The sequence below is a fragment of the Monodelphis domestica genome, chromosome 5 (genome assembly GCF_027887165.1).
Source record: "Monodelphis domestica isolate mMonDom1 chromosome 5, mMonDom1.pri, whole genome shotgun sequence".
NCBI classification, from domain to species: Eukaryota; Metazoa; Chordata; class Mammalia; order Didelphimorphia; family Didelphidae; genus Monodelphis; species Monodelphis domestica.
The window spans coordinates 71831619-71847602 of NC_077231.1; the positions used below are offsets into that span (position 1 = coordinate 71831619).

General features: G+C 38.7%; 1 long non-coding RNA gene across 1 annotated transcript in view; it reads right to left on the reverse strand.

Annotated features, from left to right (window-relative positions):
• Nucleotides 1-8608: 8608 nt before the first annotated feature.
• Nucleotides 8609-15984, reverse strand: part of LOC130454499 (uncharacterized) — a 56455-nt gene continuing 49079 nt past the window's right edge. The window contains exon 3 of the long non-coding RNA XR_008912100.1: nucleotides 8609-12613. This is a non-coding gene — a long non-coding RNA (uncharacterized LOC130454499). The remainder of the gene's footprint in view (nucleotides 12614-15984) is intronic.

Sequence of the window (15984 nt, forward strand, 5' to 3'; positions counted from 1 at the left end):
CCTTTTCATTGCATTTCATGCATGAGTATCTCATTGAATTCTATCCCCAAGTATCTCACTGCTTTCCTCTCCAGAGCCGGAGTCTTTGGGCTGACCAGAACTGACTTTGGTAAGCAAGAATCCATTTTCTAGACTTTGACTAGAATCTTTCGTTTCACTTATAAAACAAGTTCCAAGTGGGAGCATTCAAGATGGAGTGTGGACATTTCATCTCCATGTTGAAAATATTCAAAAGACCAACTTTTAAAAGTCCTTAATGGTATATTAAATGGATTTTCCATTTTTAAAGATCTTCAGAAGTCATCCTTCTCTAACGTGGGACAAAATACCTTGAACTGAAGAAAAAAATTTAGGCTGAAAGAGAGAAATCTTAAGGGAATATCAAAGCTGCCCTTGAATATGGCTCCGGAGAATAGAACCATGACCAATGGGAGAATGGTTACATACATAATTACAGAAAGGTACATTTCAAATCAATATGAGGAAGAACTCCCTGGCAGTAAGAGCTATCCCAAAAGAAGTATTTAATCATATCTGACTCTGTATGGCCCCTTTGGACTTTTCTTGCAAACATACTAAAGTGGTTTGCCATTTCTTTCACCAGCTCATTTTACAGATGAGGAAACTGAGTTAAACAGACTTAAGTGACTTGCTCAGGGTCACATAGCTAGTAAGTGTCTGAGGTTGGATTTGAACTCAGGAAGAGGAGTCTTTCTGACTCCAGGCCCAGCACAATATCCCCTACACCTTCTAGCTGCCTTATCCAAAAAAGTGAATGACAGCTAATTGGTACCAGTCCTGAAGTCAGGAAGACCTGCATTCAAATCCAGCCTCTGACACTTAAGAGCTATGTGCCCCATGGCAAGTCACTTAACCTCTGACAACCTCAAATTCCTCAACTATAAAAATGAGGATAATATAGATAATGATCCTGAAGATCAGGTGAAATAATATTTGTAAAGTCCATAAGCAAGCAAGAAATAAAAAAAAAACATTTATCAAGCATCTCTTTTGAGCCAGGCACTGTGTCAAGCACTGGAAATGCAGAAAAAGAGGCAAAAGACCTCCCTGCCTTCAAGAAGTTCACAATCAATTAGCAAGAGCTCACAATCTAATGGGACAGTGACTGGCACATAGTAAGCACTTAATAAATGTTTGTCTTTTTGTCCTTCCTTTGCCTCAGAAGGTATGTAGATTTAGAACTAGAAGGGATCTTAGAGGCCATCTAGTCAATCCCCCATTTTACAGATAAAGGAAATGAGGCACAGAGTTAGTCTTCAAGGGATCATGCAGATAGAAATAAGGATGAAATTTTAACCCTTTGACTCCAAATTTATTCTTCTTAACACTGAATGGGGGCAGGTAGGCAATACAGGGGTTGGAGTGCTGTGCCTGGAATCAGGAAGGTTTATCCTTCTAAGTACAGCCTCAGATACTTACTAGCTGTGTGACCCTGGGCAAGTCACTTAACTGCTTGCCTTGGTTTCCTCGTCTGTAGAATGAGCTGGAGAATAAAAGGGTAAACCGCTCTAGTATCTTTGCCAAGAACACTCCAAATGGGGTTACAAAAAATCAGACAGGACTGAAAAACAACTCAATAACAACAACATTACTCCTATGCTGCCTCTTAGGGAGCTCTCTATTACTTAAACAAAATCAAAATATTATAGAAGAGACTCCTGAATTAGTATGGTGAACTAGGCAGCCTCAAAGGTTTCTTACAATGCTAGGACTCTCTGTTTCTACAAATAATTTCTATATGCTCAAATTCCTCAGCCCCAGAGAATTCTACTGATTATAAAATGGAACAGGATTCTAACAGTCCATTCTGAAAATTCTCTCATAGCCTTGACACAAAGAAACTCGGCAAATCTTCAACTACAACAGAGCACACTCTTTAGAAAGATGGCTCTGCCTCTGACTCCTCCACCCTCCTTCTAAAATTAGCCTGGGTACCCAGAGACTAGTATAATTACATCCTCACTAGGCATTTTTTTTTTCCAAAGGACCAGCTCATGAAAAGTTTCTAAATAGGGAAGATTGTTGCCGCAGCAGGAAATTGAAAGTTATGGACACATAAGAAAACCCTGGACATGTCCCATTCGAATGAAGAATATTAAAAAACCTGAAGCATGGAAATATCTCCAAAGAGCTTGGACATATTTAAAAGGAGGCACATTGGGGAGTGCCAGGTCCCTGCAGCTCATCACATTTCATCCCTGAGACATTTGAGAGAAGGTTCTGTACCATGCTTGGACTCAGAAGCTAGAGTGGTGGCCATTGCCACTTCCATTTCACAGAAATTCCAGGATTTTTTTTTTACAACAATTGAGCAATAACAGTGCCTGTTCCCAAGGTTACCAAGAATTCTAATTTCAGTTCCTCAATATGCATTTTTATCATGTAAGAAGGCACAGTGATACTGCAGAACTGGCTACTTCAAGCTTCCTCTTATTCTTCTCATTATTATCTTTCTCTAAGTTTCTCACACCCTACCCTCATTTAAACTTCCTCTCTCATTTGCCTTTTTTGATCAGCTCAAATTAGAAATCCAACACTGGAAACACTACTAGCTCAAAGAGTAGGACTCGCATTTATGTCTATATTTTGTGTGGCAGGGATTCTTGACCCAGCTTATTTATGTGGTTGGGGGGTTTTTAATATTTTGATAACTATCTGTAAATCTGTTTGGTTTAGATGATTTCCTTTGTTGCATTTAAATGCATTATTTTAAAAAGGGCTTCATAGTTTTGCCAGGCTGCCAAAAGAGTCCATCACACATGTTAAGAACACCTGGTATACAGATTTCTTATTGCCTGAGGGATGGGGAAGGAAAAGAATGAAGGGAGAAAATTTGGAACTCAACATCTTTTTAAATGTCTTAAATTGTTTTATAGTTAATTTGGGGAAATAAATAGTATTAGTAGAATGGGGAAAAAAATTTAAAATATGTTTAAAAAAAAGAACCCTTTATATAAAGAAAAGGTAGGGACTGAACCTGTGATTTCATCAGTATGGAGCTCCTTCTACCAACACAGGTCAGCACTTTCTCTGCCATTTAGTTTTAAAGGCCTCCCTAAGAACTGGGAATTTCAGTGATTTGCCCAGCCAAAGTTACACAGACAGTATATGACAAAAGAATTCAAAAATCAAGCCAAGAGTTGGTTCAGTCTCTAGAGAACTAGTCCTCAAAGACCTGAGTTCAAATCCAGATTCAGATAATTACTAGCAATGTGACAATGGACAAATCTCTGACCTTTTCCCTAGCTCAGTTTCCTCAACTATAAAATAGGGATAAAAATACCATCTATCTCCTGGTGGTATTGGCATAATAAAATGAGATAATAAAAAAGCACTTTGCAAACCTTAATATTTCTTTTGGTCAGTTAGTCCAACTTTTCTTGACACCATTTGATATTTTCTTTGCAAAGATATTGAGATAATTTGCCATTTCCTTTTCCAGCTCATTTTACAGATGAGGAAACTGAGGCAAACAGGGGTAAAGCGATTTTCACAGGATCACACATTTAGTCTAGAGCTGGAACTAAATTAAGATCTTCTTGATTCTAGGCCCAGCACTCTATCCACTGGGCTACCTGCCAATCTGCTTACTAAATGCCTAGCCATTATTAAATCCAAGTTCCAAGGACAGCTCTCTATCCACTCTACCATGCTGCCTTCCTCACTCAATATTGTTTGTGCATATATATCTATATACATATATTTGTGTGCATATATGTATAAATATATATGCTTATGGTTTCTGCCCTGATTGAGAGGAGAGAATTTGGAATTCAAAATTAAAAAATAATTTAAAGATAGTTTTTACATATAATTGGGAAAAAATAAAATATTATTTTTTAAAAGAGTAAAGGTGCCATGCTGCTCACAATACTCCCAAGTAAGGCCCAAAACAATAAAATATGGAGTTCCTATCGGATTTTATGTACTGATGGCTCTTTATAAAAGAAATATATGAACACGTGTGGTTTTTTTAAGTTGAAATGAGGCCTGCAGTAATCCTTATGTATAGTTGAGTGATCCCCGTTTTCATCTGAATTTGACACTGCTATGACTAAAATTACCTTGAGAGACTGATTTGGGGGTAATAATATAAGTTTATCAATTATATCAGGTTTACTGGTTAGGCCAGCATGATAACTCATAAAGTCATATAGGGGTCCATGGCTCTCTTGGGAGTGGGGAGGACCAAGGCTGGGCCAGGCAGCTTAATAAATAGATTTTTAGAAGCTCATTATACTGTTCCTCCCTTAAACATCCCATGTCCTCTTTAATTGGTGATAGCTAATTCCATCAACCTACACACTCCTCCCTATACCTACATCATGGGGAACACATACACAGGAAAAGAGCCCTTGTCCCCTTCATTTATTGACCAAATTTTGTTTAAAAGGAAGATATTCCTTGGGATTCCTAAGGACAAAGAAAATGTGAAAAGCAACTGACTGGATGGTATCTCTGATCCAGATCCAAAGGAATACACAGTAATTCTCCCCAATTTACAGGCATTAGTACAGTATATGAAAAACAATTTCTCGACCTAGAACATCACTATAACCTTAGAATCTAGGAACATGGCATTTAAAGACTAGTTACTCCAACCCTCTAATTTTGCACATGGGGTAACTGAGGTTTACAGAGGTTACATGGCTTTCCCAAGGTCACACTCATTAGAGAGTCAAGACTCAAACTCTATTGTTTGGTCCCGAATCCAATGCTATAATTACCATATAAAAAAATAATTTACAGGATATATGGGATTTAATAAGAGGAATCCTAAAGAACATCTGTCATGGTTGGAATAATCTTTGGTATAGACTCAGAAAACAAAAGACTGCAATGTGGGGCAATGAAAATAGTGTTGGTTTTAGAATTAGAAAGCATGGAACTGAATCCCACCTCTATCATTTATTACTTAGGGAACTTTGGGGGCAAGAAACTTCTTTGGGTCTCAGATTCCTCCTCTGTAAAAATAAGAGAATTGGCCTCAATGACCCTTAAAGTGTCCACACCATCAATTTAATAAGTTCTCAATTTTAATCATAATTTCTTTTAACTTATAAATTATAATGCACAGATATGAAGTGGGGGAATTTCCTGTGCTTTGTCTTACACTGATTATTGGATACTGGCCAACCCACTGGATAAATATTGAGCATTCTCTTATTGTGGAATATTAGGGGAAGAAACTCAGTGTAGTGGAAAAAATCCTATATGAGATATTGTCAATTCCGTTTCTGAAATTTTTTTCAAATCCATATTTCTCTCTCTCTTTCCACTGCCATCCCTCTAATACAAGCCTTTGTTACTATGTGCTTGGATTGCTGCTACAACTTCCCTCCTCTATTCGCAACATTCTTCCAACCTATCCTTCCTACTGCTGCCAAAATGATGTTCTTAGCCATAGAGCTAGTCACATAGTTCCTCTGAGGAAAAAAAATTCTGTGACTACCTTATTGCCTCCAGAGTAAATTTCCAAACCTTCTTCCTTAGATTCAATTTGTACCTTCTGCCAATTTGTACCTTCCTACCTTCCTTAGTTACTGTTGGTCACCTTGGGCACTCTGCACATCCAGAGCAATTATTTGTCCACTAAAACTTTACCACCTTTTACTTTCCTACTTTGGTGCTTTTGTTCATGCTGTTCTTTTTACCAGATGTGCTCTCTCTCCCTCCCTCTCCCTCTCCCTCTCCCTCTCCCTCTCCCTCTCCCTCTCTCTTGCTCTCTCTCTCTCTCTCTCTCTCTCTCTCTCTCTCGCTCTCTCTCTCTTTCTCTCTCTCTCTCTCTCTCTCTCTCTCTCTCTCTCTCTCTCTCTCTCTCATTTTCTGTCTCTCTGCTCTGTCTGCCTCTGTCTGTCTGTCCCTCTTAACCTGTTTTAATTGATTGCCCGTCTGTTAAAGTCCCACTCAAATAGCACTTCTTCAAGGATCTTCCAGGAATAAAGTTAGTTGATATCTAATCTCCTTATTAGACTTGGAGTTCTTTTTACGGTAAAGACTTTGAATTATCTAAACTTTCTAGCCAAAAACAGTTCTCTACACATTTTTGTTTAGTCATTTCTCAGTCATATCCAATTCTTTGTGACCCCATTTTGGGTTTTTTTGGCAAAGATACTACAGTGGATTTGACATTCCCTGCTTCAGATCATTTTATAGGTAAGGAAACTGAGGCACACAGGGTTAAGTGACTTGCCCAGGTCATATAGTTATTTAAGTATCCAAGGCCAGAATTGAACTCAGGAAGAGGAGTCTTCCTGTTCCCAGGTTCAGGCACTCCACTGCGACATCTACCTGACCCACTCTACATATAGTAGGAGTTAAACAAATGCTTTTTGTTACCAAAAAAAAAGCTCCCCATTATGCACACCTCACTCCAATTAAACTTAAATGAAGGTCCATCTCCCTTTTATTAAAAAAAGAAAAACTTTACCTTCCAGTCTAGAATCAATACTGTTCCAAGGCAGAACGACAGTAAGGAGTAGGCATTAGGAGTTAAGTGACTTGCCCAGAGTCTCACAGGTAGAAGGTGTCTGAGACTAGATTTGAACACAGGACCTCCTCTCTCTGAGTCTGGCTCTCAAACTACTGAGCCACCTAACTGCCCCCATCTCTCTTCTTCATATATTTGCAAAGGCTATGCTGCTCTTCCCCCAAACCTATAATGCTTTACTTCCTAATCTCCTCACTTAGAATCCCTAATTCCTTTCAAGTCTCATCTCAGCTCTGTGAGATCTTCCCTAATTCCTGGAGTTACTTCTGCCTTCCCACTCCTACCATCAACCCAGTTACTTTTAATTTACTTTCCATATGTTTAAATTTATTCATCTATGTATGTTTTGCTACCCCACCCCTCATATAAGTTCCTTGAGGACAGGGACTGTCTGTTGTTTTTCGCTTTTTTGTCTGTGCATCTTGTATCTGAAATCATGCCCAGCACACAGAAGGCATATAAATGTTAATTGAATTGAGTCAAAATTAATTAAATTGAGTGGTTAGGCAAATCAGGTAGACCTCGTGTGTTATTAGATGAACTCTAAGATTCATTCTGGATCTAAAATGCCAAGATTCTTGTAACTAGTTGGCAGTACATGATATTAAGGTATATGTCTGACTCATTCTCAAAAAGAGTATATGTGTGAGAGAATTTAATACTTTGAAGCCTTCCATAACGAAGTTTTGAGGAGAGTAAGGCACCTGTCAGAAATTACAAAGCTGATGTTAGAGTGAATTGAAGGTAAGTTTTAAGCAGAGGAAGTTAAACAAACATCCTGCCTTACCTATACTCCTCCAGGCAATTTCTGGGTGTGATCTATGCAGGTTTTGCTTCTGGGGAGTTCAATGGTCAATTCAATAAATGAATACTAAGTGCCATCTTAATTAGGTGTCGGGAAAAGAGATGCAAAGTCTACATGAGATATGATCATAGCCCTCCTGGAATGTTCAGCCTGGTGAAAGAGATATGCCATATGCCCAATTAATTATACTGCAAGATAATAGAATGATAAATGCATTAAAAAGGTGTAAAGTGTTGTGAGATGTGGGGGAGGAACTAGCATTAGAGTTGGGCTCTAAAGGATGAGTAGAGATTCCAAAATGAAGAAGAGGGAGAAATGTTATATAAATATAATGTCACTAGCTAATTACACAGCACAATGTTTTCATTCATATTTGAACTTTGCATTATCCTTAGAACACATATACTGATATTCCTTTCCCAAGATGTGTCATGGCTTATATTCATTAAACATATGGAGCTCAAGACTTCAAACATTTATACAAGAACCAAGGGACAACTAGGTGGCACAGTAGATAGAGCGCCAAGCCTGAAGTCAGGAAGACTCATCTTTCCGAATTCAAATATGGCCTCAGACACTAGCTGTATGACCTTGGGTAAGTCACTTAACGCTATTTGCCTCAGTTTCCTCATTTGTAAGACAAGCTAGGGAAAGAAGTGGTAGCAAACCCTTCCAATATCTTTGAGAAGAAAACTCCAAATGAGGTCATGAAGAATCAGACAGGACTGAAAAAATAACTGAACAACCACAATAATAAGGAAAAAGAAGAGATTCAGACAAAATGTCTAAGAAAACTTGGGTAGGGGTGGGAATCATTTTCAGCTGGAGGACTGTAGAAGCTTCACAGCAATGGTGGCCATGAATTTGGTCCTGAGGGAAGAAAATGGTTTTATTGTTGTTATAAACATGCAGAAATGACAGGACTGGCATTTTCTAGGTAGGGGTGATGGCAAATGTCCTAAGACAAGAGCCAATGAATTGTTAATTGACCACCATGACCAGAACTTATAGTATATGAATGGAAGTAATATGAAATAAGGTTGGAAAACTAAGTTGGAATCAAACTAAATAGTCCTTTCAATGTCAGGTCAAAGAGAGATGGTTTCCATTTATGAGGAAGTAAGTCAAGTTAACTGGCTCCTCAATGCATTGAACCCTCAAATATGGGCTCACTGGCATCCAATTTATATAAATTATTTTGTGAAAAAAGGAATAGAAACTGGTACTGAACCTATGATTTCAATAGAACATGAAACTAGCAGATGAGGGAACTCCCTCACCCCTGGGTGCAAATTGGTACCTTCTTGGAAGGATATAGTCTTAAGGAGTAGCCTGATGTACTAAGAAGTTACGTGATTTCCCTAATCACATAGCCAATCTGTGTCAAAGATAGCTTTTAAACTCATCTTTCCCAGTCCCAGGTCATCTCTCTATCCGTATATAATGTATGCCTAAATACAGCATTACAGCTAACTGATGAAAGGAATTATTAAATTGTGAATTCTGTTTTAGATTTTGTTCTTAAAGTTGATGGTTTACTCCATTTGGTGATATTTTTGGTCATTACTGCACAATTTCATTCAAATAAACTTGGCAAACAATTCCTTTGTGCCTACTATCTGCAAGGCATCATGCTAGATATTAGGGAAATACACTTAAAATTACTAAATGCTTTATTTTTCAAAAACAAATATTTTAGTTGTCTTAATCATAAGAAAATCATAGTCATTAATTTTTTTTCAGTTCCCAACCATTTCTTGGAGTGTTCATAGATCATAAATTATCCATTTATCATTGAAATCATCAAAAGGAACACAAAAGGAGCACAGAGTCATTAAGCCCTAGCATGGCCAATTCTAAGTTATTTTTTGTGTGAATCTATCATCTAAGAATTAACTAAAACCCCTTCTTGAAACCATCTAATATTTTTGTCTTTTCTCATCTCTTAGGGTAATGAGTTTCAGAAGTTTGATACCAAGTAGTATAAAGGTTTTTAATTTTCTCTAAAACTACCTTTTTTTACTCAAGGCCACCTCAGGTTGTTCACCTTTCCTCAAGGGCACTCAGGTTCTGCTACCTTGGGTGGAAACATCTATTCATATTTAAAAAGATCAGAGCCCCAAGAGATGTATTATTGCATACCAGACTAATCCTAATGACATACAAATTGAAAACAAAAGACATTGAATTAGAAATAATAGGAAAGTTTGAAAAAAAAACACAGAAGTCTCCCATATACAGACATAAAATCTCCCATAGATTTCCCTTGTTTCCAGAGAGAGGGAACTCTGCCTGAACAAATCTTGCTCCTATGGTGTATCTCAGCAGTAACACATCTCATGGCTACACAGGCTTAATCTCCCAACTGCCAATCATCCTGCTGCTCCACTCCACTACCAAAGCTTCTGGGTTTTTTAGTTTATATAATTGTGTTTGTTTGTTTGTTTTTTCCTCCTGAGGAACTGTTGCCATCAGTCATCTGCTATTAGGCTTCTTTTCTTTTCTGCTAAATTTTTGCCATCTCCTGGAACTAACTTTGGCTACTGATGCTTCTTTGTGTGAAAGGGTGTCCCCCCCCCCTTTTGTGAGTTTGACAATGCCAAGAGGTTCTTTCAGTCATTTCATTATTCAGACCCACAGCTTCATCTAGCCAGCATAAAAGAATGCCCCAAATCAAAGTATTTCTGGAACCACTCCTAGGCCTGCTTGATATTTATTCTAGAGTAAGTAAATTCTTTTCACTTCCAATTATGCCCCTAACAGCCACTGCCAGGCCCCTTTAAGTTACACAAGAGTTTCATTTAACAAGTTTTATACTATGTTCCCAAAACTAAACCCAAGCTGAAATCCTCCCTTAAACTAATATCCTAAAATGTATAAACATGCCCTCATATCCAAAATTACTTTTCTGACACCTTCAGTTTAGATATTTTTATCATATGCTCTCTGAAATCATCCATTCTTCCTATAGAATCTGCCCCCTTTCCTTTTTTAGAATTATTCCATTTAGAAGATCTCTTTCCTTTATCATTTCATTTGTTCTTTCCTGGACTTTTCCACTTCCCAATATTTTTGTCTTAATCTGGGATGTCCAGAACCATAAAAAGCATTCCATATATTTTATTTTTTATTTTATTAACTCCTTAGGTGAGGTGATCAGGATTAAATGTAGCAACTACAGAGAACTTATTCAGTTATTCCAAATCATGAAATTTGAACACAGTCAAGACGATGCTTCTTGCCTTACTTTCAATTCTCTTCCTAATAATAACCATGAATGTATGTATTAGGTAAACTCTTATCTATGGTTCCAAGAAATTGTAGCACATGCAGTGGTCATACTCTGGTAAAGCCATATTAGCAAATGAGCTAACACAAGTTGGGGTAGCTCAAATCCATTGTAGCACAAGAGGGAATGCCTACCTCAAGCATCTGAAGGATATAAAAGAGATTGTGTTCCTGACCTCATGCTTGCCACATGTTGGGGGTGCTAAATTCATAGCCATGGAAGAGTTGGATGAGTATGAGCATTGTCCAAATTGTGCCTCTCCACCAAGTTTCAGAATCAGGAGCCATTGTGTGAGATTTAAAATGGTTGAGGTCTTAAACTGTAGTGATTAAAATAGTGGAAGATATAAATTGTGATAGATATAAGAGAGGGTGAGTAAATTTGACCGCAGAAAATATGTTTCACTACAGTGTCTTGGTTTTAAATCAAATATAAGGTGGTCGCCAGGGAAATATTCCCAATTATTCAAATACCCAAGTCAACTGGGTTTTATAGAGATTTTTAATTAACAATATAATGAGGAATTAGAGAAAGAGAGAAAGAGTAGGAAAGGAATAATTATGAAGGGCCTCAAGCCAATATGGCCTAGACCTGAGTCTTAAGAGAGAGAATCAGTCAGTCAGTCTTTTAACACTCACCACAAGGTCTGCCTAAATAAGGATTCTAGTGACACCAGGCCAGCTCCATCTCAGCTGACTTCACCAAAGAGAGCTCCAGCGAGACCTCCTTAGAGATTGTCCTCCAAGAGCTTCCCTTCTCCAGAGCCTCTCTCGAGAGATTCTTCCCAAGCGATCCTCATCAGAGATTCTCCAAAAGGATTTCTCCAAAAGGATATATTCTCAAGAGATTCTGCTTTTTCTTATATAGGGGTTTTTCTTCCATGTCACCTCCCATAAGTCCCTACATCTACCAATCACTGTAGACGCTTTCCAAAGGACTGCCCATCTAAATTCCTGCTAAGTCGACCAATCTCCTCAGTAAGTCTGAATCAGAAAAAATGCTGCTGTGTTGACCAATCTCCTCAGTAAGTCTGAACTAGAGAAAACACAGCTGAGTCAACTAATCTCATCAAGAGAAAACTTGCCCGACCCTTTTAGGTACCTAGCATCCCATTGTATCAATTCTAAAAACAGGCCTGGCTCAAAGAATTCCTTGCCTTATATAAGCATGGGTCCAAGTACTTTCATTGTTTAGCAAGGAGTTTTCTCTCCTAAAGCAGTCTTAAGTACGGGTAGAGTAGGGGTCCTCCCATAGCAAGGAGTTTTCTCCCCTAAAGCAGTCTTAAGTATAGTTGGAGTAGAGGTCCTCCCATTTCTGATCCTGGCGAGTTCTCACATCAAAATGGGGAATGTTTCTCAGTAGGGAATTTGTTCCAATTAAGAATTCCCCAATGGGGAAATTTTTAACATTTACAAGTCTGAGAGATTTCAAGATTTACAATTGCCCCAGCAGTCCTTGCGAATGCCAAGGTACCCTAGCAATTAGTATCTTACTATAAGATACAGGTCCTGCCACCAAGGACCCAGGATCAGCCCCTAAGAACTAATGGACCATATCAACAATATTCCTTCTGCACCATGTCTTTTTCTGTTCCTCTTGTTTCTCCTCTCAACAGAAAGAGAAAGAAAGCACCTGTCCAGATGGGGACATTTGCACTTGCTGTGTGGGGTTCCCCCAAGAGCTCCATGTGTGCCACAGACCAGGCTATTCTCAAACCGACATGGCCCCAGTACATTTTATATTTGTATGCATCATACTTCTCTATTCTTCTCTTCATCATATATACACATCTACAGTGCTCAATAAAGATCAGTCAAGACCGGGGAAAAAATTGTGAAAAGGGCAGGTGAGAATTATTTGTTCCGAAGGCCATGAAGGTTGCTGAAGAAGGTGCTGTAGAGCCCTTAGAGCTTGGGCAAACATCAAAGATAACAAAGTCATTCATTGTATCCCAGGCCATCATCTTCAGTCATCTTGACTTTTGTCTTGCTATGGGACTTCAATGACTCTGGAAGAGAGAATGAGGTTGGTTATTTAGTGCAATTCAGCCTCACTTTTAAATCCAATTCACAAGCAAGTCAACATCATCCTGTAATGTCATTGGTCCTCTTCAAAGGATGAACAATATCTAAATATGCATACAATGTGTGTATGTTAAGGTATATATACATATGTAAGTCTATATGTATATGTGTGTATATGTATATGATGGGCATAGATGAAGATTTGGATGTGGATATGTAGAGTCTTGACATAGTGGATAGAAAACTGTTCTCAAGGTCAGGAAGACCTAAGTCCAAGTCCTGCCTCTAACACACTCTGGCTTTGTGACCTAGGTAAGTCATCATCTCCCCATGGTCTTGGCCAGAGGTATCAAACTCTGTTAAGCTTCAAGTCTCTGCAAAAATCCAGTGTGCACCAAACCAGATTGAAAATATCATTGGGATAAGTTTAACAAAAGAAATTAAAATACAACACAGATAATGTTAATCTGGGGGGTGGGGTAATCAATATATAACCCACATGAGCGGTTTGAGTTTGATAACACAGCTCTAGGCAACTTTCTACGACTATAAGTTTTCAAAGAAGGTGCCAACCAGCTTTAATAGAAAGAATTTTCTCTTCCAGGTGTTCCCTACAATCCTGAAATCACACATCTGGCTCCTATCCCTAGGGTACGGAAACTCTACCAATTCACATCAGTAATTGTTAGCAAACTATATTTTTAGAAAGTTGCCTGGGGTATTGAGAGTTGAAGTGACTTTTCAAGGGTCCTACAACCTGTTTCTGCAAGATACTGATCACAAGGTATGACCTCTATTCCTTAATACTAGTCTGCCAATTACGAAAACATATCTATTTGGGCTCTGTGGCCACAGCAGCACACTTTCACTGATGTGTTCGAGGAACCTATAGGCTATAATAATTCCCAGGATCCTTTCTGTGTTTGTGTTGCCTATCTCCAACCCTCTCATCTTCCAACTATAATTTGGTTCTCTTCATTCTCAGACTTTATACTGATTCACTACCAAGCTTACCATTACAGGAACACATTCCATTTTCTTTATTTCAGCATTTCCAACAAGACTCCAGCAGATACAATACCTTCTTCTAGAAAAGTCCCATGATGCTCTAAGACTGTGAAAGTTTGTTTTCGATACTCATCTACCAGAATTACATAGAAGACAACTGTCAAAGTACCTGCCAAAATATACTTAATATGTAGCTAATAAAATATTCAGTCATCCCACTTGGTTTTGCACAACACCTGCAACTCAACCAAGGATGTTTTGGGGTGTGCCTGCACTTCCCTGTTCACATTGCAATTCTGGACCCACGCCAATCTGAAAGACATTTTTGTCTAGAGACAATTTCCTTTCTTGCAACATCAATTGTATCACTGCCAAATACATCAAAACACCAAGGGAACATCCCCTCGCACTGACTCTCAGCAATTCTTGGACTCCAGTTATAAACAGTTGCAAGGTGCCAACAACCCCTATCTGGCTTTGTCAGTCCCTTATCAATTTGAGCTCCCCTCCATCTGTCCTCACCAGCCTCAGGGCTAAATATCAGGGTATTTTCACATGTATTCAGCATGCCAAGTCTCCAGCAACTGCCTATTTGTTTTGTCAGTCAAGAAGGGAACTCTGGCAAGATCTAGAAGTGCCAGAATCCCCACTTAATGGTTCAGAGATAACTCTAGTCTTTATTTGTGCACAGGCAGACAGAGAAGTGATGGGTGTTTTGTTTGTCTTTTCACTCCCTGCCCACCTTAGAAAGCACTTTCAAGGCATATCTCATCAGCACCCACATGCTAACAACAAATAGAGCTTCCCTAATTTAGATGAGAGGTATTCCTGTTTGAGTACCATTCACCAACTCTCCTTTCCCAACAGAATCAAGTAGTAGTGGTAGGGGAAAGGAAGCTGCTTACCTGAACAATGACTAACGGTGGGACACATACCAGATAGTCAGCCCTAAGACTGTCTCACTTCAGTGGAGATGATAGCCATAGTTTCTTAGGATAGGACTCTGGGCTCCTGTAACTGGACAGGAAAGTGATATTTGTCCACCTCAGAGCCTGTATGCTATTAGAAAAGCTCTTTCCTCTTCTGCTGCATTTTTAATGTCAGAACAAACTAAAATTATTCGAATTGTTCCCAAGATGTTAAATATTCATACTGGCTCGGAAGTCTTAAGGTCAAAAAGGAAATGTGCCTAATAGGAGCAATATGCCAAAGAAGTCAATATTCATGTTCCTTAAACTTTTCTGCAGTCTTACAAATCCTCTTCAATTATTTAGCCCTAAATGTTTTTGAGGCCAGAGGGGATGAGGTGTGTTAGCATAACTAATGGCAGTTCTGCAAAGAAGGACAAGACAACCTGGAAGTTAATGGCATTCAAAACATTCAGAACATCTTCATGGAATCTGAGAAGCTTCAGGTTGAAAGAGACTTCAGATGATATGAAAATTAACCTTTGCCCAAAGGATAAGCTCTGTAAAGCAAGAAGTCAATTTCCATTTATCATTCTCACTTATTTCATTCCCACTTCTCAAGCACCTAGAAGAGGCAAGATGGAACCCTGGAAAGAGACCTCAGTACACAGTTAAAGGCTCAGAGCTGACCCCTGATGCTTACTAGCTATGTGATCTTGGGAAGTCATTTAGCTATTCCTTGAGATTTCTCATAATGGTTGTATATCAATTCTACTATGAACAAGGTATTATGCTAGATAGTGAAGTTATAAGAAGGAAAACAAAACAGTTCTTGCCTTCAGAGAGCATCCATTCTAGTGGGAGATGATGATGATAGAACATAGGTAAGAAGGTAGTATAATGGAAAGAACACTGGCTAACTTTGGAGCCAGGATCTGGGTTCCAATCTTGCCTGTAGCATTCCCACTTCTGTGGACTTGGGAAAATCATTCAATCATTTGCTTTCCTCATCTGTAAAATCAAGAGTTTGGACTAAATGACCTCTGAAGCCCCTTCTTATTCTAGATCTATGATCATATAGACACAGATAAGTATAATACAAGATAGAGATTGAAGGCAGCAGAGAAGCTATTCAACAAAATACTCTAAGAATACTTGAGGAAGGAGAGAACACCAGAAATGAGAGGGGTAGAGGAAGGTCATCATGGCAGGTGAGCCTAGAAAGATGATAAGGACCCTGAAACACTGAGATGAGGAGGGATGTATTCCAAGGACTCGGAATGACTAGTGTGAATGAAACACAGACAAGAAACAGAATGGCAAATTTGGTGATTGTTTGAACCTCTCCAGGGACAGGAAAACCACTTTGTGGGAGAGCCTTTTCTTTCCATTTTTGGACAGCACTATATATGCGGCATTACTTCCTTATACTTAGCCTT